Source organism: Lycorma delicatula, chromosome 6 (assembly GCF_047948215.1).
Source record: "Lycorma delicatula isolate Av1 chromosome 6, ASM4794821v1, whole genome shotgun sequence".
Taxonomy (NCBI): Eukaryota; Metazoa; Arthropoda; class Insecta; order Hemiptera; family Fulgoridae; genus Lycorma; species Lycorma delicatula.
In genome coordinates this window covers 93,874,483-93,902,444 of record NC_134460.1, presented here as the reverse complement: position 1 = coordinate 93,902,444, position 27,962 = coordinate 93,874,483, and the positions used below count along the sequence as shown (strand labels likewise).

General features: G+C 28.7%; 1 protein-coding gene across 2 annotated transcripts in view; it reads left to right on the top strand.

Annotated features, from left to right (window-relative positions):
• Window positions 1-27,962, top strand: part of LOC142326032 (meiosis-specific nuclear structural protein 1-like) — a 608,636-nt gene that overhangs the window by 435,044 nt on the left and 145,630 nt on the right. For both annotated transcript variants that reach the window (XM_075368124.1, XM_075368123.1), the window contains exon 2: window positions 9,479-9,555. The gene's annotated coding sequence lies outside the window, so the exon portion shown is untranslated. The remainder of the gene's footprint in view (window positions 1-9,478; window positions 9,556-27,962) is intronic.

Sequence of the window (27,962 nt, the reverse complement as noted above, 5' to 3'; positions counted from 1 at the left end):
CGGGAGTCTTGATAAAACTAAAATATTTTTATCAACCTTAATTTTCTGAAACATTTAAAATTTTTCTTCCGTACATTTGAGATAATTCCTTACCAAAAAATAGTAATAGTATAAAATTTTACATTTTTTTTTTTAAATTTGAAAATCATGATTTATTAATTTAATGTTTATTTAGCAACATTGGTGTTTATTATTTATATTGTATAAAAAAAAGACATAAAAGTTATTAGTAATAATGCTAAAAAATGTTTAAAAGAAATTATAATACGATTTACACTCGTATCAGTCACATTTATATTTCAAACATCTTGAATAACACAGCTATAAATTAGAATAAACAATCCATTTCAATCACAGTAAATTTCACGTAGTTTTATCTTGACAAATATTGGATAATCTTTGATGGAATATATAAAAGAAATCTGTTTCTTTTTAAAATTGTGTCCCAGTTGCATCTCTACTATTGTATTAGCCTATATAATAGGACAGGCTAAACAGATACAGCATTCTCAATTCGGTAAGCTAGTAGTTTACAAGTACAATGAGTGCTTGATTTCTGACCATATGAATAAATTTATTTTCTGTACACTTACACTTTTCTAGTTCAATTTTTTCCATAGCAGTAATGTTATGTAATTTTAAAAAGTAATAATAATTTATTATAACTAGTGTTAATTTAATGATGAAAATTATACATCCATACACACACACACAAACATATTATGTTTACCAATAATAATTCCATTCATAGCTTATGTTCCTTTTCATTCATGTTTCATTTAGTTTATAAGTAGACTTATAGATTTAGTTTATACTGATACTCTTTGTCCTCTTTTATTGTTAACTTTTTAACACAAAAGATGAAAAATATTTTCTCGACCTTTGTTCCTTATTGTCTTTTGTTGTCAATGTATAAACATTAGGTTATTGCATCAATAAAATCAATATTCAATGATTATTTGATGTATAATGGTTTTTAAGTTAATAAACGATAAGAGTATTAAAAGAATACCATTCTTTTTAGAACAAAATATAAAATATTTTTAAAAATATCTAATTATCTTTAATTTAAATTGATATATACTACATTTAATAAGTTTGGTATTTTATATAAATATATATATCTTTTTTAACTGGTCAATCTGTTAGTGTAGTACACAAAATCTCATTCAAAATGTTTCGGGTTCGAGCGTTGCATAACTGGCTGTGTTATAGGATTTTTTTCATAATTTCAACAAAACCGTTAAATAAAATAACAGTTAATGTAATTTATCTCCAGATTAGTGTAAACCGATGTAAATAAAAAGAGGTAAGGAACAAAAGCCTCATCTCAGAACTAGAGAAAGACACAATATCTTTTTCGTTTGTTCCCGATAACCGCAATAACTACTGAATCAATCATCACGAAATTTTAACTATAGCTTTCTTATGATCCCCAAATATTTACCACAGTTCAAATCTCATCAATCTCACTGCTATATAAATCATAAACAAAAATACTTATGAATAAATAACCTAGAACTTCTTTTACAAAGTTTAATGTTGTTATCAACATCGACTGTCATCGTCTATAAGAGTCGTTGTCTACATCGACTTCTTCAGACAGTTATTATGTAGTTTATTTAATTTTATTTTATTGTCTATAAAATATCAATTTGTATTATGATCGTAATATATATTAAAACAAATTAATTTAATAATAAAATTAAAGGGGATGACAATACTTTTTTACAAAATTTGTTAAATATGGTAAATATTTAAGGAATCTTGAATTTCGATATCAATATCGATTTCTTCAGTAAGTGTATTATGTGTTTTTCAAAATTTAATCTCATTGTCTTATCTAATAAGGGCGTACGAAAAATAATTGCATGCGGCCTTATCGCTGTATTAAGTAAATGGAGGGTCATAGAACTGCGGATTGTACCAGTCGGGGCAGAATTACCTCAGCGGCCTTTGCGCTCTGCCAATCAGAAAACCCTGCTAACTGCATTTAAAAAAAAAAAATTCTAATCTGGCGATAACCCGCGAACTGAGTAGAACTCTGATTATTTTTATATACTGAGCTAAAAATTTCCATCAGGGTAAGCCGTACACACAACAACTTTCAATTTGGTATAAATATTTTCATAACGCCTAGGTCGGCGAGGTCAGAGATACGAAGAAGAACTTCTAGTTCTACTAGAATTTATGATTGTAGACAATGTGAATGCACGTCAGAATGTTTTCAAAGACTTGAAGAGAAACGTTGAAACTCACCTCAAAATCGAGTCCAACTTCGAAAAATATATCGGTCTCAAACCAGCTTTTGATAATCACCCTGAAATTGACTCAATGAATTTCAAAAATATTCACTAGGTAATATGATTAAAATATGTAACCACTGCATTTCCAAAGAACGGAATGATGAAACTCCTGGAATTTGCTGTGCTGGGGACAATGTAGTTTTTTCAACTGCATTAATAGCCTCCTAATTTCATTAAAGATTTTATTTTGGGAACACATTTTATCTAAACATTTTATTTTATCCAGTAAGTTGTGAATAGCGATAATTCTGAGACCAAAAGTCCAGACATAATTACTAAAAAAAACTATTTCCAATTTGTTAAATTCTACGCATTTACGCTATTTCCAATTCTAATATGCATTTAGGGTTGGTGGAGTCGAGATGGGGGATTCTAGTACAGAAATAATATGGCTTTTTACCTTAAACGGTCAAATAAATATAATAAATAGTTTAATTAAAAGTTCAGGTGTTGCTTCTTCCCAATTCTTATACTGTTAAATATCCCCGTTTTATTTTTCAATTCTCCTTTGGAACGAGATATCATTATCTCGTATTATTTTAGTATATCATTATACTAAAATATAAATCAGAGTTTTTGTATGTCAAAACCTCAAGAAATAATAACCGATATGATCGATTCTTTTTCCGATCAATTTTATTGGAGTTTATTTTGATAACTCCATTACTTTTGGAATATTTTTCAGGTAGTCATTTTTAATAATAGAAACCGATTTCTTAGAGGTAGGTATTATGTTGTATATTTATTAAAATCGTGAAAACTGCTTCTTCAAATATAAAAAGGCTTTTGCTCAACGGTTTTATTTGTTTAAATATTTTTGTCCATTGCCTTAATTTGGCAGATTTACTTATTGTATCAATTACGAATGAATGTGATCTGTTTTAAGGAAACAGGAAGGATTACTATTTTGATTAGATATGGGAATTTATATGATTGAAGTCTTCATTACATATATTTACCAGTAGAGTTTGTAAATACTACTTTTGCATTTATGTCCTTGACGAAAATTTGAATTTGGAATTTACTTATTCATAATGTAAATTTTTATTTACTTAAATGATCAGAATCCATTTTTTAATTAATGAAAATTCAAAGAATTAGAATTGTATACAGGTTTGAAAAGTTTTATTGAAATTTCAAAAGGCAGTTCCTCCTCACAAGTTGCAAGAAACGTTTTTGTAATACACACGCTATGAATGAATTTTAATAAAAATAATTACGCAGAGATGAAAATTATAGCTAATGAAATTTAAACAATCTTTGTACAAATTATTTTTTTTTAAATTTTTACTGAGGATTTCTTTCCTGGAAATGAAGAAGATCCGAAAAACGCCGGGTAGATCTTATTATTTGTAAAAACAAAAAACTTTATAATTATTGCATTCGTAAAAAACTTAATTTGAGATAAATCGGAAAAGACCTGTTAATCATTAAAAATTAGTTTTTTTTTCTCTCTTGACAACATTATTTGATAAATGCAAGATAAATAACATTTTCTTACCTATAAATATGATTATTTCAAACAAATTTAATCGTTAAAGTACGGTTTAAACCACGTGTTTCATTATCAATTGCTCGTAAACAGATATAAGTATAACATATATCTATCTATCCACTGACTGTGGAAATATATTAGTAGCCTAACTGTAGTGTTATTTATTGAAAACAAGCTTATTTACTCATTGAAGGTTATTACAAGAACTTAGATAAAGTTACTGTTACCTATGATGATGGATGATATTTTTTAGGAAATGAAAATTTTGAAACTTTTTTATCGGAATTCGAAGTTAGAACCTTATGGATGAATGGCAGGTGACGGCACCAATCCGCCTCATAGGTCGATATATATTTTAAAACTACAAAAACACACATAAAAACAAAAATTACTCCTAACGGAAAAATGTAAAAAACATAATTTTATTTCATAATGTACATAATTTTATTTTTTTTAATGTTTATTCTATATAATATCTTTCATAGAATCCTGAAAAAGGAATTTTTAGGATACGCTTTTCACCCGAATGTTATAAAAATTATTAATTGTAGTAAAATGGTTTTCCTATCTTTACAATTAATTTAAATGCAAATTATGTTACGCCATACATAAAATATTGTTTTTTTACCCTAATCTTTTGTCTTTTATTCCAGATTTCTCATAAACGATTAAAAATACATTTTTAATTTTTTTCAAATTTTGAAGTCAAATTTCATATAAAACCACTAAATTTACCCCTTAATTTTGGTTCCAAGTGTTACAGTCTGGATTAATGTTCCGAAGGCGCTAACAAAGTTTTTTCGAAGTTTATAATGTGATTATGAACTTTCTTATTTATTTTCACCAGTAGAATATGATCTGCAAGTTTGTTACATGAATCACCTGTACTACGTCCAGTAAATAAAGAAATAATAAATTACAAAAAATGATGTGAATTATACTGTAAAAGTTGATTGTACCAAATAGGGTCACACAATTACAACCACACAAAAAAGAAAGAAATAAAGCGTTATTTACATAAAACTTAATTCAACTGTTGAAAATCAGGTCATCATAAGTACAGTAACAATAAAGCAACATGAACATTATATAGACGGCACAAAAATACTACAAAATAACACACTACTCAGTAGAAATAAACAAGGAAAAAAATAATATAAAATATATTATTGTTTCAATTACTGAAAGGTGCAGTACCAAAATAAAAAAAATAAAATAAATAAAAATAAATAAATTCTCTTTTTAATTAAAATAAATTTGTCAAAAATAATATTTTTATTAATAACTACAACAATAATTATATCAATTTCGTCAAATAGAATAATATTTACATGAATGTCTATAGAAATTAATTTAATCTCCTTTTTACTTTAAAAAAAAAAAAAAAATAAATAAAATAAATGAACAATCAATAAAATACTTTATTATTCAAAGAATGTAATCCTCAATCATAATAACCCCAATAATTATTAACATGACCATTAATTGCCCCGTTACACCACAAACACAACCTAATAAAATTTCTGAAAATATATTTGTATAACAGAGTGTTTATAAAAACCGTTTCAAGAATTCAGGAGGTGGTCTCCCACGTTGAAATAAAGAGAAAACGTTTTATCAACATATGTCCGAGAACGCTTAGTTTACCGGTTACCCGTCATTTTGTTTTTTTAACATAAAAATTTATTTTTCAGAAACGGTTAATTTTATTAAGCTAAAATTGCGTATACTTTTAAGATAACTAGAGGTTTTCTTGCATAAAAATCTCTCAATCCACTTAAAAATGGCACCCATGTAAACTTTTAATTGTAATAACTTTGCAACCGCTGGTCTACCTAAATGTTGTGTTACACAAAATATGTTAAGCTATTTTTGGACAAACAATATGATACATTATTTATTCTTCAATTTATAAATAACATAGTTAAGGAAAAATTCTTTGAATCACTCTTCTTTAAAAAACCAGTTTTCATTTCCTCCGAATAAAATGAAATAACTCGATACGATTTCAATTGGAATAATTTTATTCCTGTTATCATGTAATAAATTATGATATTTAGCAATTCTGAACAAATTACAATAAAATAAAACATTATTACCAAAATATTTACCATAACTTTGTGATTTATGGATGAATTTGAATATATAAGGTGTCATATAGTTTGCCATAAACATTTTTTTTATTAATATGACATTTAAATAAACTGGCGGTTGCAGTGATATTAACAATTAAAAAGTTTATATGGACGCCACTTTGAAATTGATTGAAAGATCAGGTTCATTATTTTCATACAAGTTAAGTTAGATACAATTTCATACAAGTTAGATACAAGAAAACAAATATTGCATACTGCTAGGTACCCTAATAGCATGAAATATTTCAGCTAAATACTATTAACCATTTTCGAGAAATAATTTTTTTTCTAAAAGAGTACAAAATGGCGGTTGACCGGTAAAGTAATCGTTTCCGGGCAAATGTTAGTAATAATTTGTTTTCTTTATTTCGTTGTGGTGGTGTCAAGAATTCAAGGAATTCTTGAAACAATTTTTATAAACACTTTTTATGTACAGAGTGGAACACTAAGTTCTCGAGAAACTTTCATAACCTATTCTAGTCATGAAAATAATAGAAATAGTTCATATAAACATATGTAAATATAGCTCATAAACATATGTCCTAAAATGCTTCGTTTGCGAGTTACGACTAGTGAAAGATTTCGCTCGTATTTCAGCTACCACGGCGAAACGAGGTCGTACTGAAATTTTTAGGACGTTAATTAAGGGGGAAATAGTGATTTTTTATGGGTTTTGATGTGAAAAATCGAATAAAACAGGTCCCAGAGTAAATTTGGGTAGAAAACCAATGAATTAGGCTAACACCCTATTTTTTTAGATTTCACATACAAGATTTTTGTTAAATAGGTAATAAACACATAAAACTTTTTTAAATAACACTTGTAGAGAACTTAATTCTAAACAAAATAATGAAACATAAGTTGAATAAAACAAAAATAAGTTAGAAGAATTCGAATTTTAATTTTTTCCTGCATTTGTCAGCAAAATACTTATGTAAACAAAAACCAAATTCTTTTTTGGCGATCTAAAACACTCGCAAAAACAATATTAACTGTTCAAAAATTTCTTTTAAAATATTGTATGTATATTGGAAATTACAAAACCATTGAAAAATATAAATAAATAAATAAAAATTACTGAGGTAATATTTTTTTTATTGATGACAAAAATTCAATAAATTATTTGAAAAAGTATTATTTCAAAGTAGGCAATAAAATAACAGATGATCAACAATGCGCCATACTGTATTAGTGTTTAAATTACTCTGTAAGGTATATTATATCGGGTACTGTGAACCGTGTTGTCGTTAGCGAAGGTTTTCTGAATTTTAGTTTGAACGTGATCTGTTTGTCATTGAAGTAGCCGTACTTATTTACAACAGAGGAATATGCTGATATGGTATTTATCTTACCATATGGTATTTATCTTATGGTGTGTTATCGTAATGCGTCAGCTATTGCAGGAGAATATGAAATACATTTTCCAATCACAGGATTCCAGATCCCAAAACAATTAGCGCGACTTTTCGCAATCTTTGGGAAACAGCTTGATTTTTTACCTGGTATTCGTACCAGCTACGAACTATGTGTCCAACACGACGCTGTTATTGATGAAATTATTATCGATACAGCTCAGCGCAGTCCAAGCTTCAGTACACGACATCTTCTCCCCCCCCCCCCGCCGAATCGACAAGCGAATCGGAATTTCGCATTTTATGGTTTGGAGGAGACAAACAAAACAACAAGTTTTATGCTTGTTTTGAAACAGCCTGTTCAACATGTATATCAAATTCCGCTCGTCTTGGAGTTCTCCTACTGGTGGAATACAAATCAAAATTCTATAAGTGTTTTTGTTTACCGCCAAGGTAAATTTCACTCGAGATGGCGTCAAAAACTTACGTAATGATCATAAATGGGCAGAAGTAAATCCTCTAAAATGGTGAAAGACAACTTTTAACACTGATTTAGCGTCAATATATAGTTCGGTTTCTTCATAGTCAGCTGTTTGGACCGTCCATATTATCCGGCCGCTTAAATGCTGAGGTGTACTTGCACTTTCTTCAAGAAAAATTGCCGCAACGGCTTGAAGATAGATGTAAAGACTTGAAGATGCAAAGTATACTTCCAGCAAGGCCTTCGCGCCTTCCCAATTCTCACAGCGTTTTTTACCCCAATTTATTGGTTTTAATCCCAGATTTGTCAAAATTACTGTAGATTCGGTTCTGAGACATTTTTTATTCATTTTTTCTGTTCAAAAACCATGAGAAATTGCTAGTTTTTCCCCTTAATTAACGTCCTAAAAATTTCAGTACGACCTCGTTTCAACGGGGTAGCTGAAATCCGAGCGAACTCTTTCACCAGCCGTAACTAGGAAACGAAGCATTTTAACACAAATGTTTATTATGTACTTTTACCATTATTTCATAGCCAGTAGAACAGGCTATGAAATTCGCGGAAGAACTTCGTGATACACTCTGTATATGAGGAATCCTTTTATCTGAATTATTTTTTTATAAATGTTTAACTACTATCATTTAAATATTACTTACGATTTTATTTATAGTTTTGCATTATTATTTTAACAATTTACAAACGTATTTTAAAGAATGTTTGACAACTTTAAGAACTGAACTATTCTCGTTATATATTTGTCGTTACGTCTGTTTATTCAAATCGAAATCAGAAAACAATAATTTAAAAAAATCTTTCTCCCAATAATTTTTCTGTATATCAGTGAAGTTTCGTTTCGTTATTCAAATGTCTTGTAAAAATAAAAACTAATAAGTAAAACTAAGACTAGTGTTCAATTTTTAAAAGAAAAAAGAAAAGTCTTCTTTTTTCTGTTTTACAATCGTTTGATACGTAAAAAAATAGAAAAATATACCTTATTAATTGCTCAATTATTATCATCACCCAATCGTTTATGACAGGGGATTTCCATTTATCTGTTTCAGTTAGGAATGTTTTTTTTTTTTTGTAGTAATTAAAAAATACTGTTATTCTTGGTTTGATAAGCTAGTTATAAGGTAAACTGATAAAGTAATCACTATCATGACAAGGATGAAAAGGTAATAGAAAAAAATCTTTTGAAATATAACAAGTAAGTTTTAATATGATCTTTATAACTACTATTGTATCAGGCTGCTCAAATACTAGCTGATAGATAATCATTTTGAAGCGGGAATCATCGTATGTCAACCGTAATGGAGAGAAACATTAATTCCCATTACTTTTTGTTAATGTCATCCGCGACATACGATGATAATTTTAAATATTATAAATACTTTCTATTCATTTTATTTAATCAAACATAAGGATTAATTTTTCCTAAATTACTATTTTTGAGTGCAATAACTTTTAGTTAAAAAAAAACCGATACCTGGAAAACCTTTGTTGTTAGCCAGGTGTCTTCAATCGTTTTTTGCTCTCAGGTTCATATTTCTAAATTGTATTGGCTCGAACGTCACAATCCAGGATAAACAATATTTAAAAAAAATAAAAATAATTCATTTTGTTTTAATAGGTCTATATATTTTAATTCTTTGCAAGTATTTAATGAAATAAGATAAATTTTTATAATTATTTTTTTTTTTAATCCGCAGGCCGGCCACTGGTTGAAGATCGGTGGTTTAAAACATGTAAACTGGATGAGAGTAGAGTGACAAAAACAAGTTATTAGGTAAGTTGTATCTACGTTTATATTTACTGCGTGATTTACGCAGGTGTAAAATCAAGTACGGTTATAAAATAATTAAATAACGTTTTCAGTGCTTTTTTTTATTTTTAATAGTGTCATTTGACTAATTTAATCAAATTTCAGAGGATTACAGAAAAATATTTGGGATAAAAGTGTTAAGGTAGAAATAGTATAAGCACCAAATATTTAATTAACAAATAAACAAGTTATATTATTGTCCAAACAAGATCCAGATTATCTTTAGTTTACTTATAAAAGAAATAAGTTTTCAGAGAAAACCAATCATCATAATGAAAAACTTTATTTAATTGTGTAATCTGTCGTTTTTATTTTTTAATCCATATATTTATATTTAAACAGGTTATATTTAAACATGCTAACAAAAAGTCAAAAATTTATTATTCGGTAAATATAAAGAAAATTTAATTGAAATTGCATTTTTTCATTTAAAATACTTCTAGACTATAAGTTAAATTTATTATTGTATTTATAAAACAACGCTGTTTGCATATTCTCACAGAAACCATAATCGTTTTATATATCAGTAAACTTCAGTTAGTTTAAATAATTTATTCACATAACCTATTATTTATTTAAGGAAAAAGTAATTTTAACTATTAATCGGTAGCAATTTTCATAATAATTTATCTTTGTATTACTACTATTCAAATATCATAACAACCTTTCAACTCATTTCGTTAGATACATAATAAACCAATCGACGAGAGATTCATGATCACTGTTTCCATTACATACTACAATTTCATTCTGATGAAGTTATCCTTATGATTTTCATTACTGAATCGTTGTAACAACAATAATACGTAGTTTAGAATGAGATAAGGACCATATCTGCCACGTGTATAAGGCTGGGTCTTACCCAGATTTGCTTAAGTCAGTATCATAACTGAACAAAAAAAATATATACTGATGAAAATGGTTCAGTGGCATCACTCGTTACACCATCAAAAAGCTTATTTTTAAAAAGTTCATAATTTTTTTCGATGTTGTTTTTTTCGTGCGCGCGCGCGCGTGTGCGTGCGTGAATATAAGTATGATGTGTGATAAGATATATTACAATAAACGAAATCAAAAACAACAGAATAAATAAAAATATATTACAAACAATTAAAACTATACCGGACAGTATTATTGTATGATATAATATATTTTAATAAAATATACTAAGTTAAAGGTTCTTGATAAATTATGATAATCAAAAATAAAATATAGTCATAATTTATTGCTTCTCGTAGTAAAATATAGGAAAATAAAATAGGTTCTACCCAGCTAAATTTAAATGTTTCAATCTAGGTATTTTGACTCGGTATCAACTAATATGGAATACTATATAGGAATCCATTTCATAGATACCTATGACAAGATTGAAGATTTAATAATCATTCTTTGACTACTAATAGAATTAATTTCCTCTAAAATTCCTAATTCTTGTATACAGTCGTCCGAAATAAGATGTGCTAAGATGTATTATAGTGTTCTATCTTCTTTATTAGTTTTAAATATAACGGTATCAGTCTGATACGTTATCTCCCAGTCTTAATATATTTAATCCAAACGAAGGCATGCTTAATTAATTGAGTATCATACAATCCAAAAAAAAATCGTACACCAATATTTTCTCTTGTTCTTTAGAATGCGAAAGAAGCATAACAAATATGTAATTATTTAATACCCTATATAACTACGGGGTACATTAATTTGCTGATTTATACTACTCCTCCCACGTTTTCTTATGCCTCAAATAAAATCTAAAACATTAATGTACCAAAGATTTTAATTAAGTTGCTTTTTCTAACTGTAATAATATTCACTAAATTTATATTTCTGTGTTAAAGAAGATGAAAACGTCACTTAAAGATTTAAATACGATGACGTAGTGAGCTTGTCAAGCTGTTATATAACTTATTATATTTATTTCAAGGGAGAAAACACAGGAAAACTGCTTCACTCCTTAATAACTCTAATAACCCACTTCACTCTAATAACCCTGATATGTAATGCTTATCATTCGGTATGCCTAAACCACTTTTTAGGCTTTTTAAGGTAAAGGCTTTTAGCGTCACATTTTAGATGGCCGACAATCTTTTCCAACGTACATCAACATTAGAATAATATCCAACCGTAGCAGTCAACTGCCACGGCATTCTAGGGCAACTTATGTGCTTCTTAATGGCCAGGGGGTGCTTAAATAAAATAAGGAAAACAAGAAAAAAAGGAGATATTGGTATTGTGAAGCAGTTCTTTTCCATTTGATTTTTGTGTTTTATTTATCTTTAATTTTAATATCGGGGCCCTTTACACCCAGTAAGTGTTTTTAGTGTTTGTGTATAAATGTTCTATGTATTTTGGTGTTTTAAAATAAAATGTAAGAGCTCTTTACACCCTTACACATGACGAACCTAATGGTGATCTAAACCTCTTTTAAAGAATGTGACGAAGGCTAATGACCTTAGAAGTCGATGAAATGAAATCATAAATTAAAAGTTGCCAACAATAAGGTATTAAAAAGCTTATTTCTATTTTTAAATATACCAGTCGATCAGCTATGAATTTTTTTAATAGTATATCAAATGATATATTTTAAATATATATTTTAGTATATTTTTAAGTATATCAGACGATTTGATATACTTAGTACTTCATTAGTGACACTGGGATTCCCCATTATAGAAGTGATTTGAGATGTACTCTCTTTCCTAATAAAACTTTTATCAAAATAAATATTACAGTTAAAGTGATAAAAATAAGTAATTTTATTTAGAAATTTATCACAAACTCACTTCAGTACTACAGCAGTTAACTTACTTCGCTTATGAATTTAAGTGACTTAATATTTTTTATTTAAACCATTTAATGTGTTATAAAAACTGTTACAGCATTTTTATTTTAAATTTAACTAATTTAATTTTTATATTTTTACATTTTGAATTCCCTTTTTAAAATAATATAGCATTTTTCTAATTTAAAAAATGTAATACAGAAAGTTTTATTAAGCCTTAAAATTCAGCCCACTTTAATGAAAAATCCATTTATTTAGTTTTTAATGTTTCATTTTTTTTATATTTAAAACTTCGTTAAAATGGAAATAACTTAAAAAAGACAAATAATAATTAAATATTATGAAATTTATGTGTATGTAAATATAGAATCAGAATTATGGGTTTGTAATAGTTGTGTGTATTAAAAATTAAATCAATTTTTTAACTAAAAATTAAGATACTTCGGATAAAATTACTATTTACTTATTAGAGACTATTCACAGTTGTTCTTGACATAGGTTTGTTGTAGTGGAAACTTGATCGTGGAATTCTTGAACACTATATTATACTCCATAAAATTTAAAAGAAGGAATAATGTTTCAACCCGGGATACAGTGTTTTCAATTCACACAATATAATAGAGCAAGACAGATTGGAAAAAGAGATAGTGAGCGAGATAAAAGAGTCAACGAATCTACAGCCTTGCGTTTTACTCAAACTTTTATAAACGATGTTAGATAGATATTGCATGCTTCATAGCCAACGAAAAAGATTTCGATTTATGTATTGTGGCGCAGATCTATGGCCATTGGCAACCTTGGATTATCTCCATAATAACTTATTTCATACATACCAACAGCAGCTGGCGTTTTCCACCTCCACTTTAACCTCACATAAACATCTTTTCGATCTTTAATCTGAAGAACGAAAGTGTGAATAGAATTCTTTGAAACCCATTACTTACTACTAATCAAACAATTGCAATACGGTGAAAGCTTACTGAAAAACATTTTTAAACCCCAGTATTAATAACAAAGTTTTAAATACTTCGAAAAAAATTTGAAAAATTTAAAAAAAAAATTTTTCACTACTAAAGGAAGTAGTAAACATATAAGAAAATAAATAACTTTCAGTGACTGATCAATTTTCAAACTTATAACCAAGGAAAATTTTTAATCTCTGCAAATGTTGTGAAAGCTCAGAAACATCATAACTCATAACTTATTTCATACATACCAACAGCAGCTGGCGTTTTCCACCTCCACTTTAACCTCACATAAACATCTTTTCGATCTTTAATCTGAAGAACGAAAGTGTGAATAGAATTCTTTGAAACCCATTACTTACTACTAATCAAACAATTGCAATACGGTGAAAGCTTACTGAAAAACATTTTTAAACCCCAGTATTAATAACAAAGTTTTAAATACTTCGAAAAAAATTTGAAAAATTTAAAAAAAAAATTTTTCACTACTAAAGGAAGTAGTAAACATATAAGAAAATAAATAACTTTCAGTGACTGATCAATTTTCAAACTTATAACCAAGGAAAATTTTTAATCTCTGCAAATGTTGTGAAAGCTCAGAAACATCGTTGCCAGCGTTTTTTTATATTTTTATTTTACGTTTTTAATTAGTTTAATTCTTTTTAAAGTTACTTTTTATTCATATTTGTGATTTATATTAACTTTTACATCCAATTTTAATTATTTTTTATTAATGAAGCAGATTTTGGAGGAATTCGTTTGCTTCCAATTTTTTTTATTAAATAAATAGATTTGTTTCGCTAAGAAAACCTGGAGACCAGTGGAAAAAATATGAAAAAATTCTATTTACTTTTGATTAATCTCAAAGCGTAGCCTAAAAAAGCTACTGCAACTTTGTTTACACTTTATTCTTTAAAAAATTAAAATACATACTGAACTATAAATACAAAATAGTAAAGTGATTATTTTAAATTAGGATACGGTCAGATTTCAAAGACGATAATCATCCGATATCAGAACGATCTTTCATTTTATAACTTTTGTTAAAATTAGTTCAGTTGTTCTTGCATGGTAGTGTAACAAAGGAGAAAACAATTTTTTTTTAAATATATATATATATATATATATATATATATATATTAATTTATTTAAGATTAATGGTCCCAATTTCCGTTGACCAATATGGCGAAGCAGTAGTGGTTCTGTCTTTTATCCATTTTATCTAAGGTTTAGGTTTTGAATCCCAGAGTTTGTCAAATGAGTTAAAAAATTAATTCGTCATCCTTTTATTAAAAAGTGATGAAACTATAATATTATCAATGGGAAGAATAAATAAATATATTAAGTTTTGTAATTTCGTTTAATTTTTCTTTTATGCATATTTTTAAAGAAATATACTGTTTGACAATTTTATATCAAAAATAGTTTTATATTATTTCTTTACTTTTATTATTTTTTTTTAAATGTTAGGAACTGTGATTCAACGCAAAATTCTAAACAGAGAAAGATCAGGTTCATAACTTATGACCCGTAAAACGCAAAGAGTTGTTTGAGCTTGTTATCTTTCTAGAGGCCCTGATACGTATACTCTGTTCCACGTATCCATATTTGTGAATCGATTTTTGAAACCTGATAAGTATTTCTTTACCGGATATCTTTTAAAGGAGTTATAATTTATAAAGAAAGTGCACCGATGAAATTATCGAATTCATTTAAAGTACTTACTATTCTTTGGATAAGGGCCTAAAACTTTTATAAGTAAAGTTTTTTTATATCACCAACCATTGGTCCAGAGGATGGAAAAAATGGGGTTTTGAAGACAAAAAAATCATACCTCTCTTAATAGGCAAAGTATCAAATCGGTTTAAAGTGTTAGTTAATCCTTTAAATACTACCTAAATCTTTCGTCTGAAATAAGTTTTGATATGATCAACCCTTACGGCAAGGGATGACCATGTTGTTGGAATTGTAAGAAGAAGGGGCTTGTCGTATGCTTAACATGTGAAATTTTTTCATATGCAACCATTGTCGTATTGAGTAAATTTGAAGTTTTTCTTAACTTTAAGGTGGAAATCTTTTTTATCCTCTTACTTAGCACCGATGAAATCTACTTCCTCCTTCCGGCGTGCTGAAAGGGATTTTTTTTTTTATATTTATCATCCTTGAGAATTTTTTCTTATTTACTTAGTTCTGATGTAGTTACTAATCTTCTTTTTTTATTATTTAAGCATGTATGTTTCTTTTTAAGAAAAACATTAATAAAATAACTCCATATATTTGCTTATTAATGCAGGTTTATAATATTAAATCGATATAGTTTTTAATATATTCTACTGCGTGACAATACTGTTCGTGTTTCTTTACATCTTGCACTTTTAAAATATTATTATTATAATATTATAAATAATAATAATAATAATAATATTATTATTATTTGTAATAACACTATAGGTACATAAAGAATATTTTAAAGAATTAATATATAGGCCTTTATTTTTGATATGATGTATTACGTAAGAATGAATTGCGCCGTATACCAAGAAAAAAGTATTTGCGTAGCACTCAGGATAATGGATCTCAAGAATAACTAATACAAGCAGCTATGCATGTTTATAGTCAAGTATTGCCATACAGTATATACTCATCTAACTGTCATGCAAATATTCTGATATTTTATCGGAATACAAATATTATTATTTATTTTAGAAATAAACAATAATAATAATGTTTATTTCAACAATCCCTACCGCTTGGTCGGTCAAAACGTCATTCACGTAAATAAAATTTAATAGTTCATTAAAAATCTATCTTTTGGTTTATTAAAATGTAATTCCTAATTGTAATAGTCTTACTAAAGTTCATTAATTTATTGCATTGTTAACTTGCGTGATAACAAAATTAGTGTAAAAAACTACTCATGCTTAAATGATATTCAAAAGAAAGACGTTTACTAAAGAAGAACTTCCAAAAAACTATTCATGCTTAAATAATATTCAAAAGAAAGACGTTTACTAAAGAAATTCCGCGTGATGTAATACCAACTCTAAAATAAGGATGTATGGATGGTTAACTGATATTGGATCGATTGAAATAGCTTTAGAGAAGATACTCAGGAACTTTATTGAGAAAATATAAAGTATTAGTGATGTATAAATTTCACTGATAACTTACTAAAGGTACCAGGATAAATTTATAGATAGGAAAATGCAATTGAATTATAACGGCTGATGAAATGATGTAATAGAAACTGCAGCCATTAGTTATTTGATGTAAAAACCTAGTTAAAATTTAATTTGAAAATATTCATTTTGATAATTAAATGTTTTTCTTTTTTTGAGATAATAGTTCAGTGGATAATAAAAATGTCGAGAAAAATTGCAGAGAATATAATTCGAAAAATTATTTTAAATTGTAAAATTTTAAATAAAATGGACGGAAATTAAAGTAACACATGCGAGAAAGTGAAAATAAAAAATAAAATGGAAACAGTAATAATAACGTGCTGACGATAATGATAATAATTTTTTTTTATTACAGTTCACTTCTACCGCCTCTCTAGTAAACTCCTTACCACCGTTGACGGACAGAAATAAAATCCCAAGCATTTGATGAGACATCAGAAAAGATGACACACCAAAACAACGAAAAGCCACGGTACGCTGTTTATACGCAAAGACATAGGAATAGATATAGTCATATGTATAAATACGTTATTCACTAGTTAATGATATCATGCAGCCGCTTAATAAACTCTTTCTCCTCATAATTTCAGAAATCTATGTCTGAATTGAATGTATTAGCGAACATACTAATGAATGTTAGCATACTTCTAATGAATGCACAACGGAAACCGTTGTGCATTCAATAGAAGATAGTTCGTTGTTGATATACAGATGAAAGATTTGATGAGATCTATGATTATTATATACTCGAAGAAAGATAGAAGCATTTCCAGGAAGGTTCCGTGAAATAAACTATAGAAATAACGCAACTGTTATAAGCACGAGTTATAAGCACGAGAGAAGTTCCAGATGACGGTGGATAATTTGAAGTGGCTTTCACAAGAGCTTTGTATAACATAACAGGTTACAGGGAATATAAAATCTCTAGCCATCCACTGAGTTAATCCAAGATTTCTCCTCGCCTTGCCGATGATACCCTCTACGTGCTGATTTAAAGACAGTTTACTATCAAGCAAAATGCTGATACTCTCTTCTCTTTCAATTTCAACAGAGAAGCACTAGTAATTTAACAAAAATTATTAATAATAATAAATGAATAATATAAGTTAATAATAATAATGAATTCAGCCACAAATAAAATTCTATGTGGCACCAAACTTGGACTGCAATGCATATAAAACTAAACACAATCAAACTGCCAACAGATGTTCAATGTCTGGAAACTACTGTCGATGTGATCAAATTTGCATTACCAGGCTTAGAATTGGACACATATGGCTAATTTCATCCTACATTCTCCACCGACTACTCTTTGTGAGCCCACTTACAGTGAAGCACATCAATGAAGATTGCAACCTTCACACCGAACCCAGATCAGCGTGCGGGTTGAAAGGCTACATCAAAGAAGAATTTGCGAATAACCAGAGCTAGCAATAGATTAACCTATCAAATTTATAAGCCTGTGAATCTGTAAAGTAGTGTGTATGATTGAAAACAATGTTACTTTTACCTGTAACTGATTAAGTTCAATAAACAGGCCTCAGATTGCGTTCAAGTCCTAGCAAAGGTAGTAGTTACTTTTATTCGGATTTGAACACTAGATCGTGGATACCGGTGTTCTTTGATGGTTGGGTTTCAATTAACCACACATCTCAGGAATGGTCAAACTGCGACTGTACAAGACTACATTTCATTTACACTCATACATATCATCCTCATTCATCATCTGAAGTAATGCCTAAATGTTAAGTCCCGGAAGCTAAACAGAAAAAAAGGCCTCAGATCCCAAGCCTCAGAATTTAAAAAAAGCAATAATAATAATAGTAATAGAATAATATTTCGGTCACCGTATTATCAATATGGATTACATTAGTGATTAAAGATTTAAACACAATAATTTAAAGTACGTTAAGGCTATCTTGAATTTATTAAATGTAAAATGTAATTTATTAAAATATTATTTATAAGGTACTTTGAATGACCTTCATAAGTCAATTCTTTTTTTCTTTTTTTATTATGAAAATTATAACATCTAATTATTGATTTATATTTCTGAATTTTTCTTTGGTAAACCTTGGTATTGCAACTAAATAATTTTTTTTATGATCTTTTCTCGGAAATGATGTACGTAAACTATATAGGAACGTATATTATATGGATACCTATTTTATATGGCATATTAAACTTTGTTCAACTGAATATATAAAGTTGTTAATTTTTTCTCATAGTTTGTAACTGACATATTAAACTGAAGAAACCAACCTTGGCTGGAAGGATTGCCCACCCGCCTTACCTGTAAATTATTTTAAAGGCGAGGGTTTTAAAGGCCTTACCTGTAAATTAGTTACAACTCATCATCACTTGCTCCAGTTATATTATGAAAACTTTATAATAATCCGTATTTATAAAAGACACGTACGTACTTTTTTCTTAATTTAATCATTTATATGAACAAAACAGTATTTTTCTCATGTTTTTAATCCAAATTTTACATAAACGAAAACTATATAATGACTCATAATCACGCTAGCATTTAATTTAAATTTACGATAAAGTTTATCGTAAATTTAAATTAAAAATGAAAATAGAATAAAAATTTCTATATTGATGGGATTTACAAGATTAAAACGGTAAACGGTATTTTATAAATTTAGATAAATATAAGTTTTCATATTTTAATTGGAACAATCTGTGAGTTGTAATTAATTTAGATTTTAGAGTTAGAAGCCTGACGAACGTTCGATACTTTTAACCCAGTCGTATAGTCTCATCTTAACTTAAGGTGGCTATATATTTACATCATCAAGGTATCCGAAGTGTTATATTTATATCCACTTCAATTAAATAAATGTGGTGTTATGCACTTCATCGTTACGTAATCCCAGATTATTTTAATTACATTACCGGATGATTCAAAAAGGACTTTACAACTGTAAAAGCTTTATAAATATAAAAAGTTATTGAAATTACTTATAGATTTGGCTGAGGTTTCTAAGATCTTAAGGTTTAAGATCTTATAAGATCTATCTATTTAACTAAAGATAAATCTTTAAGATTTTAAGACCTTTAAAATCTTAACTTGATATTTCTGAAAATTTACCATTTCCAAAAAATAATTGGTGTCTCAAGTCAGAATACCTAAATTTGTTCGGTTATAACACTTAATACTTTTTTAATTGTATATTTATATTTTTCTCACTTTTCATTTTTTCATCTAATTTAATTTAAAAAAATGTTATTAACAATATGTTGTTAATAGCATTATTAACAAGGGAAGTTAATAATCTTAACTCTGGAAGCGAGTTAAATTTTTATTTCTACAAATTTTGATGTAGAAAGTTCTCAAAAATGATATATATAAAGAGATAAAATTAAAACTTGATATGCATTTCGACTTTTATGCATTTTTCATCAGAAATAAAAAATAGATTATTTTTACGAGTAAGTATAATTTCAAAAAATAAATAATAATAAAATAAGTGAATAAAATATTGTGAGAAATATAAGTGTTAAAAATATTATTTGTTGAAGTTCATAATATCTCTCTTCGTACGATAAATTCTTATTTTATTCATCTCTATACAAGGAGGGTGTATTAGGGCATAGTGGTTACTCCGAGTGAAAGTTTAATTGGTTTAGACTACTTTTAATGAGCGAACTTCCCACTTTCGACATGGTCACTTTAAAACGATACTAAATAACAATTCATTTATTTTTTAAATGTAAAAACGATTAGAAAAACTGATTTTTTTATGTTTTGTTAGTAAAATACTATTATAAGGAAATATAAAGTAATATAGCTTAATTACGGGGGTTATTTTTTTCAAGGTCCGATCGGTCACGAAATTAAAACCATAGTGAAAATAAAAAATTTGTTATCTGTAACAAGTACTTACATAGTTACGCTGTTTCTCTATATAGTCGCCACTCCAATTTAGACATTTGTTGTAGCGTAGTACCAACTTTCCAATACCCTCGTCATAAAACGGAGCCGCCTGTGTTTTCAACCATGTTTCTACGCTGGTCTGCAGCTCGATGTCTGTGCCAAAATGTTGTCCTCCTAGCCAGCGTTTCATGTGAGCAAAGAGGTGAAAATCGGATGGAGCCATGTTCGGGCTGTATGGTTACTGATCAAACACTTCCCAACGAAAACGCTGCAGGAGCTTCATTGTTACAGCTGCAGTGTGCGGCCGAGCATTGTCATGGAGAAAGACAATGCCAGATGACAACATAACGCTTATTCTTATTCGCCCACCATATGTTATGCGAAATATAAAGTTATATTTCGCATAACTCAAAAACGATTAGCCGTTCAATGTTGAAATTTTGGATTTACGACTATTGTAACATCTAGTTGTGCACCCCCCTTTTTGATAGCAATAGACTTAACCATAAGTGTCCAAAAAAGCCCAGAGTCCCAAAAATTTGGATTTTGGACTTTTTCTTAACTGCAATAATAAGACCTCATTAAGAGCTCTTCAACGATATATCATAAGTAGTATTTATTCTCATTGGTTCCAGAGTTATAGCCTAATAAATTATTAATTAATGAAATGTTTGAACCTTACAAGGGGAAGGTACATCGGTTCTATCCGACTTCGTTTCCTTTTTTTTTAATTTAAATATACTGATTTATTAATAATTATTAACCTCCAATTGTAAAAAAATTTACAATAAATAATAATCCAATAATAACAACAAAAAAATATATATATATGTATATAATTTAAGAGGCGTACAAGGAATTCATGTGTTATCCACATCAGATATTTTTATCTGTGGTAGCTGTTATTAGCAATATTTTTCGGCATATTCAAGTAGCGTTATCTACTTTGAGGGTCATGATGGTTGGATATGTGTTTTTTCTGAGGGTTATTTTGAATGTTTAGTGATCTATTTTACAAATGCACTTAGAAAAAATTATTAGAAAAAAATTATTATTTTTTTATTATTGTTTATTTTTGTGTATAATTTTATTTTATTTTAATCTGCTTCTTAATTGTTTACTTATTACTGTTTCTTATTTATTTCTTAACTCGTTTTCTTTGAAAAAATTTAAGATAAAATGAATGGATATTTTTTCAATGGAAACAAAATAACGAAAAGTTTTTCTTGAGCAAACTGTGCAACAGTTTTTTTTTTTTACTTTTTCTAATTCTCCTATATTTTATTTTTTACTAAAAACACATATAATTTTATTATGGTCTTGCCAGATATTTGTTACAGGAATATTTTTAGGTTGATGTAGATTAGTAGAATTTTAATCAGTTGAGGCCTAAATTAGCCCAAGAATACAGACGTAAATTTTGCGTGCTTTTTGTAAATATATATTTTAATATGTATTATTGTGATGTGATGTTATGTGTTTTTTGTATGTACAACTAACGAAACGTAACGTGGGTAATTTTTCACGATATTGATACACTGATGCGGTGAAACATATTGGAGGAAATATTCCTTTGAAAAATGTATGTTAAGATGAAAATAAAGTTATAAGTGTTTTTAATAACAAATAAAATTGTATATACACCATACGATAAAAAAATGCCGATCAAAAAATTATTTTCCTTACACATAATTTTAACGATTGTTTATAAATCAAATTGCATCTAGTTTTCAATTTATTTTTTTTTTTAACCGGTCTTTCAGGTTTACATTTGTTAATTGATTTCAGTAACCATTTAGGCTAGCTCTACTTTTTATTTAAGCTCTACACAAATATGAGGAAAGCTTATAGACATCCAGATTTTTTTTAAATTTCTATCTTTCTAATGATCTCTTTTTATTAAAGTAAATCTGTATATAAATGTTAGAAGACTTCAGTTTTAATTATAAATTCAAATTAACGAAGTTGCCTCATATAAATATTATACATTTGATTACGAGTTAACTATTTGCTTGTAAATTATCCTGGTTAGTAAATATAGAAAATTACATATCATTATTAGTATTTTCCATAGGAATATTAAACTATTTATTTATATTTTAACAACAAAAAATTTATTTTCATAAAAATAACATAGCGGATATTACAACTTATAAAGGTAAAACATATAACAGATGCTTTTTAATTTTTCATCTAGTCAAATACTCCGTAAATAAATAGAAACACGGATCGAGGAAGTTAAGAAACTTAGGTTAATTTTGTCCTTTAGTAAATTTGTACTTTCAGCCATTTTACTCTCTTGCTTGCACGCAAATCCCCCAGGGTATTAGTGACATAGATAAGTAAAATCCTTATTATTTATTTGAGCTTTATATGGTACACTACTTAACACGTTACTATAAAAGAAAACGAAAAGAAATGATTTCCAACTTCTATCGTTTTAAGTAAATTGTATTTTTAAAAAAAACAAATTGAAATATTATATATGTATTAAAGTTTATTTCCGTGAATATTTAAAATACATCACATATAATTACAAATACTATTTACCATTTGGTTATAATAAATTTATTAAATAGCTCTTCACCACCAGAGTTGTCACAACTATAAAGATGTTTTCACTGGTGAAATTCATTTCAACCCACGCCAATCCAGATCGTATCCTGGATCTTTCAATTTTAACGATATTTTAGATGAGATATCATCACTTCCTGTCAATCTTTTTATCAGTTCCTTTGAACCCACTTCAGTTTGCTAACAGAAAAGTATCTATTGATTGGTTATATTTTCGATATGTCCTTATAATGCTGGTTTTATTTAAAAGTGGTAATATTTTCAACCGATATTTTTGTAAAAAAATAACTTATTATTTTATCAACTTAATAATTATACAGAGTGATTCAGGATCAAAGGATAATAATTTGGGAATTGATTCTAGAGCTTGAAATAAAGAAAAATTTCATACAAACATATGTCCGAAAACGCTTTGTTGTAGAGTTACGGCTAACGAAAAATTTCGCCCAGACTTCAATTTCTTCGGTGAAATAAGGTCATACTGAAATTTCTAAGCGTTATATATGGGGTAAAATACATGGTTTCTTATGCTCTTTGACCTGAAAAATTGAATACAGAACAGTGTGTCGTAGTTTTGAGGCAAATAACTTAAAATGTTAAAAATAGTTATCAAAAATGTTAAATAATACTATCTTCTGTCTAAAGAAAAAAAATAGTTAATATTCTGGTATCGTTTAGAAATACCAGAAAATACAAAAATGAAAAAATATTATTCACAAACTATCATGTTGAGATTAGTGAATAGATAGATAACTAAGGAACACATTCAAAAATAAATAATTCTAGAGGCCAATAGAGCCTTGCAATGCAAGGAACTAGGAAACGAATGGAAACAAGGAGACAATTTAAGTTTTTACATTAAAACAGAACACTACTACTATAACAGTGTGGTTAATGTATGAAAAAGTTGAGTTTGAGTTAAGTTTTAGAAACGCATTTAAAGTGTACAAAACTAAATAATTTTCATTTCTATATTATACCACTAAGAACTCATCTATACAACTAAAACTTTTCTGACGTTTATATTTTATTAATACCCTTAATTAATGCCCTTACTGCTTCATATATTCCCAAACCCCGTAAATTTATAAACCAATTTAATAAAAAAAAATTATTAAAATTAAGATCCAATCTAGCCTTTGTCTTTACTCTTATCAGATTTAACGTTGTTTCATATAACTTCATTGAGTTCTGCATAAAAATGTTTAAGTACATTTCCTCTTAGGTATAAATGATTTTCTGTTAGATATCGCACTGAGACGGGATGAATTGTAATTAGCTATTTTACTGTTGTAATTTTAAATAATTACTTTTTATAAATTTGGAATTACGGCATTGCCTTTAAGCATTGAATCGCTGTCAAATAATAAATATATTATGTGTTACATAAGAACATGGGACTGCATTCTCATAATAGATATCATGTTTATTCTTTAAGTAAAAGTACTTGATTAATTCTGACGCGTAAACGACCTCAATTAATTTTTTTTTTCGTAAACATGTAGTACGAAAATATTAACGACAAATATATACATACATATATATATATATATATATATATATATATATATATATATATATATATATTTAAGTTGGTTTTTAAAACAATGAAGTAAACTGTTTAATTTTGTACATAGTATGATTTTGTATAATAAAACTTCAACTCCGATGTATTCTTTCCTTAGTTATTTACTGCATACAGTAGACGATATATCTGAACACTACACATTTATCTAGATATTTTCCATCATCACACGCTTTTTTAGCGACGTACTGAAAGTGCTCCTTGAATCGAAGATTTTCATCAACGATAATAGCTAGGTACTTCTGAAGCGGAACATATCTAATTCGATGACTTGCCATCAATAAAGGAGCTCGTCCAGAAGCTCGTCGTGTTGCAAGTAGTCGACTCTTGAGCAATATCATAGTAGTTTTCTCTAGGTTGAACACCATCTTATGCTGTTGACTCCACAACTGGATTATCTTTTAATCCTGAGTTGCTCTGAATTCGTGTTCACTCTCGAATCTCCTTTAACGAACTTCTCTCCGCATAAGTAATGACGCGATACGCACTGGATAATCTCAACCGAATCAAAGAGTTAATTCAACAATCCAGAGCAAAGGATCTAAGTCCTTTAGTTGGATAGTGTCTTTCCTATCTCTAAGCAGCCGTCTCGAAGAACGACGTCACAAATAATTGAAAGTACATTAAGCCCATTTTGCGTGCAGTCATGCTTCTGAAGTTGAAACAGGGCATGAATGCTTTATTGGCATGGAAACAGGGCATGAATGCTTTATTGGCATAGAAACAGGGCATGAATTATTAAAATTCCCGTATATATCAAGAATACACCTAAAATACATTGAGACTCGCTAGAGGAAACAATGTCGATAACCTTGATAATAGCATCCCTGTTCTCCTGCCTCAGACAAAAACCATATTGATCATCCATCAGTAATTTTCTTGAATTCAACTTATTATTAATACACTTAGTATTATAGCCTCTCCAATAACTGGCAGGAGCGTCAGAGGTTTGTAAGAAGAGTTCACGATGGGGTACTTGTCTCCACCTTTAAATAGATGATTAATATTATCTTTTTTCCAACAAACAGGGAATAGCCAGCAAAGAGCATTCTACTAAAGATACTGGTCAGAGTAGTAACATAAATTCCGACAGAACGGACAAGGAGTTTCAATGTGATTCCATTTAAACCAGGAGCTTTATTCCTACCAGAACCGTAAATCATCTGACATACCTCAGCCTCTGTAATCTCTAAAAATAGAATATCAGAGCATAAGTTAGCAACTTCCTTTCGAACTCGCAGATGACACGAGGTTTCATTGTTTTCGAATCATCCGGGCGAAAATCATTTAATAAAATATTAAAAATTCCTGCTTTACAAGAAATTACACCTTCCAGGGTTGAGAGAGCCGACAGAGGAATGTTTTTCTTACGCTTATGTCTTAGTGCTTTACAGTACCCCATGGGTTTTTAATCCCCCTGCTCCTTAACAAAGAACCGCTAAAAATCTCTCTTTGATGTTCTAACTTCATGAAAATATTCAGACCTCTGCCTATGAAAGTCAGCTACCAACAACGCACGCAGATCAGCTACTAACTAATAACAGTCATTTTTGAATTGAGCAGATCTCCTGAGTTGGTTCACAGAATGCTTCAACATAGACAATTTTCTAGTTCACCAAACAGCAATTCTCTCTGGACCCGTACTGTGGGGAATTGAATTCTCAGAGGTATCGATTAAAGCCAGAGAAAATTTCTCTGCCAGGTCTTCTAATTGTATATCATCCAGACTTCGATCTAAGATACGGAGTCTAGCAGAAAGAATACTAAAAAACTTAGGCCAGTCCGCCTTCCTTTCCAGGAAGCGTCCCTGCTGCACAAAGTGCACATCGTGCAGGATTATAGTTTTCTACCTTTGTAGAAAATATTATTCGCAGTGAACGGAATACAATCCATCAACATATAATCATATATAATCATCCATCGTTATATAGTTTTATAGTTAACTACCTTTTCATTCGAACTACCTATAAAAATATCAATAAAACATTTCTCTGATGTCCACTCATTCAGAAGTCAATATAGAGATAAATTGAAATAATGGGATTTCAAATTCAACAACGATTTGTCAAATGTAGTGATGTAAAATATCAAAAGTTTTAATGTGATAAATTTAGTAACGTCTCTGTTGAGTTTCGATGCATTAACCTTTAACGTAAAAACAAATAAAAAAAAAAAATTAAATTACTTGACACAAATGCAAATATGAAAAATGATATGGGAAATGTCATCCTGACCTTTACGATTTCGTTTCCTTACATTATTATATCATCTATCATTGAATTCCTAAGCGTTCACATTACACATGATTGATTAAATAAATATAATTTATGTATCCTTAAAACCAACTTAAGTTAACGGATATATTCACACCCACACGTACTTTAAATTGTACATTGATGTGAAATGTGAACTATATTAAATGAACATCACGTACGATCTTCAAGAAATTTTACGATATAAATAACTATTATTTTTCAAAAGTAAACCAACTTCTCTTCTGTTTTACTTTTTCCTTTTTAGTTCTATACGTCTCGTTTCTTTCTTCTATATCCATTTTTTATATTGTTTCAAAATTTTTAAAATTTATTACAATGCTTCCCATAACATAATATTCCTTACTACTTCTTCTACTACTTTCTTTTTTTACCGACTTTTCGAAGAATAGTGCGGTATTACCGGGCTTTCAATCGCATGGTGAAAGTAGATGGTAATTATGAATTTCCTTTACGTGTTGAAGTATGAAGAGTACCAAAACACCATTAACTTAATTGAGTTTTCTTATATGTATATATAAAATTATTATCGTCTATTTATAAAGTTTTGAGGCTCAAAAATCTCCAAAACTACTTAATTAATTTCATTGAAATTTATATATCTTGTAGTAATATATCTGCAGTAGTTATGCATGTGAAAATTTAATGAAGATTTGTTATTTATCTTTTCTTCTTCGTCTTCTTCCCCGGGCCGGATCCTGCAGTTCTAATACACAATCCAGGGGTATGTCCTTTACTCTAACGGGCCTCCACGTCTCGGCCCGCCGGTCGGATCTCACTTTGCGCCCGCCTCAAACCCCCAGAGTAGGATCCACCAGGCCCGGCTATGCCGTCCCTGGGTCCCCACTCCGGGAGCCGGGACTCGGTCTTTATGCCAATGCCTCTAACGGGGACACTCCGAGTGAGACATCCCCGTCGGGACTCGGTCTTTTGAGGATTTGTTGAGTCATTTTTGAGTTACACTTAATTTAATATCGAAAAAAAATTGAGCTGAGCAAGTTAGAAGCGCGATTCGTTATGATGCTGCAAGTTGTAACTTTCACTTTTCTTTATCTGTTATCTCTATTATTAGTAATATTAAACAACATAAAAAAAATAATAAAATTAAACTAATGAAAGATCGT